The following is a 3,063-nucleotide window of genomic DNA, read 5'->3' as shown; positions in this document are numbered from 1 at the left end:
TTGAACATTCTGGGATATTCATAGAATATCAAATGCTATCTGGGAAGCATTTGCAGAAAATGAAGTGGATTCTATGTTGAAACTGCAGTTCCTTACCATAAAAGATGTGAAAAACATGGGGGCGAGAAGTAAAATTTTCCCAATTGAGGGCTTGGTGGTTAACAGATAGAGCTGGCCAGTCACCTCGATGACACATTGCAACAGAATAACGAGCGTATAGGCAAATATCACGCAATTGCCCGACACAGCACTGACGCTGATGTCCAGCATCCAGAAAATGTCGCCTGGAAAATGGAATTTTTGCGGCAATATTTTCGAAAAACCTCCAACCCTACCGCGTTCGATTCCGGCCTGAAACAGGGCGTCCAGATGCTTGGAACGCAACATTGTTGCTGAAGTGAAATTGGAAGCTTTATGCTGCCAGATTACAGGCTGCGATGCTCAACTAGCTGGCATGAATAAAGTATGCAATAATCATAAATCCTGGCAGAATTGAAGACAAGCTGAAGTACCAACGGCCTGTCATTATGGTAAAGTCTGCAAAGTGAATGCGGATAAAACGCGTCCCTGATGGTTAATCACAAAACCGAAATGCACCATTGATTTCCTCAGCTGAAAGCTAGACCTACTTTGCAGCGCTTTTAATGAATCTTCTCAACTTTGCCAGCCCCATGTTGCGTGCTCACAGCAAATTAGGGCTTGAAAGCTTCTATTTTCGCCTCTGTTAATTTCAGATTCAATCTGCCAAGTTAGATTGAGTTGGTGTAGCAGCGTGAACGTTTCCTGTTAAACCTCAAAATGAAGATTTTTGCCAGATAGACCCACTTTTAAGTCATCCACTAAAGCCGCAAAATGCTACAGCAAACAGACAAGAATAAACGGCATCTTGGTGTGATGGTGAATTCGCCCCTGAAGAGATAGTTTGTCAAAACTGAAAAATCAAATCTACAAAAGTAAATTGTTCCGTCGCGATTGATGCAAGGAAAAGGTGGAAAGCCATCAAGACGTAGTATCTTCCACATTATCTTTATTATTGTCATAATAATGGTACAAATTTCGCAAGTGCTAGCGTGCCAGCATACCGTTACCTTCGAGCTGAATATGCAGAAAAATGTCGCAATGGACATAAATATGGTTAATTACCAGGCAGACACTCCTTCGCTTTGTGAATACCTTTTCAGCTGACACAAATCTAGCTCGTATCATTGTGTTGGCCAGACATGCACGAAGAGCTATCGATTTTAGTTCCTTGTTGACGATGAAAATTTCGCCTGGGAAAGACGACGCTCAAAATATTGGAACTTCGATTTTTAATCGCTGTTCCATCTTGCGATTTTAGCAAGATAAGGGTCCAATGGCTTCATGACTCTTCGATTTGGATTTTCCCATCCGGGCCCTGTTCACAGGTCACGTTAACACCTCAATGTTTCGATTAAATAATGTGCCAAAGGTTAGCCGTTTACCGTTCAAATCGTTTAATCCCAGCCAAACGGCTTATTCATTAACTGGCCGACAGACTGAAGGTTATTTGATTAGCAACTTTATGAAAATTTATCTCTATTTAGCTTCGGCTTGAAAAAATCCCGATGTGCATTTGCAGGTTATTTTCCAGGTAGCAGACTGTCGTCAATTTGACGTCAATTAACTGACTTTAAGGTGCCGTTATACCGACGTCACAATGTCACAAGTCAAATGACGTCAACTGTTAACGTCAAAAGTCTTATGGACGTCTTATTGATGTGGTTTTTTTGATCGGGGTTATACTTGACAGTTGCAAAACACTTGTGTGTCACAAAGTGTCTTAACTTTGACAGCATTTTCAGCTCACGGACGCGGGGAATTAATCCAACTTATTGAAAAACATGCTAGAATCACTATATTTATACAAAATACGATTATTTTGAGATTGCAGCAGCTTCTGCTAGTGATTAGCACAATATTTTCTAATGGTACCATGTGTTGGAATGGAATAAAGCGGCCAGATTTAGGGCTGAAACACGCATTTTTCATATAAACATCAAACTTGGACGGTTCGTAATTTTTCCTGTCCTAAAAGGAGGATTGAAGTTTCCAAAAAAATCGTCTTTTCATTGGTGAAATATTGCGAAATTTTGTTTAGTTTGCGCACAAGAACAGTGCAAACTAATTGGATGAACTCGACTAGAGATCGCATTATTATTTCCCTAATCGCACTCGTATCGGTGCAGCGAAAAAACTGGTCAAGTGCAGACCTAACTGGCATTAACCGCTGAAGAACTAGCCGAAGATTGGTGAAGATCGTCCTACGCGTTCAACTTGATGAAGAACCAGAAGAACGGAACTGAAAAAAGTGCGAAAAGTTAATTTATTCGAACCGAGTCGTCAACGTCCGCCCTTGTTCCTCGACAACTAATCAACGGGCAAATGGTGATAAATAATGCATTGTGCATTTCGACCAGCCCGTAAAAACAAAGTCCCAATGATAATTTATTTAACGGGTTTTTATCGTACCGATGCATAAACTAAAGGATATGCAACGTTTAATATGCATTTATGCTAATACGAAATGGAAATGAATTAACAGTTTGAAACTAAACGAAATTTATGATCGATTTTCTGCTACCTGCCTACGAAGAGGCCTAAGCTTTCGTTTTATGTTACTGTATCTTGTCTTGTTCTTTTAATATTCAATTTTACAACGCATAAACTGTATTGGTTTATTGGGGTCTTAATCGTTACCAACGTCTTTCTTGTAATTAATTGTTTTATGGGGTTCTTAGGCAATTTCATGGCTCAGCAGGGCTAATTTGTGCGATTCTCTTCATACAACAAATCTAAAACTTCTTGAATTCAAGCCGATTTTTGAGAAAACTGCCAACATTTCCCCATGCATGGTTCACTTTCTAAACATGCCATTTATTTCTGTCTAGAATGATGTACAAATGAGCGTTCTTGTTCATTTTGCCTCCGAGAAATGAGCAAAAATGGAACGGAAAACATGGAATTTTGGCATAATCTTGCACCTAAGTGTTTGATATTCAAATTTCGCTTTCTGGGTCAAAACTACTCGAATTTCCTCACTAA

The sequence above is a fragment of the Dendroctonus ponderosae genome, unplaced genomic scaffold (assembly GCF_020466585.1).
Source record: "Dendroctonus ponderosae isolate FM_Combo_2020 unplaced genomic scaffold, Dpon_F_20191213v2 Dpon_F_20191213_10, whole genome shotgun sequence".
NCBI classification, from domain to species: domain Eukaryota; kingdom Metazoa; phylum Arthropoda; class Insecta; order Coleoptera; family Curculionidae; genus Dendroctonus; species Dendroctonus ponderosae.
This window is presented reverse-complemented; position numbering follows the sequence as displayed.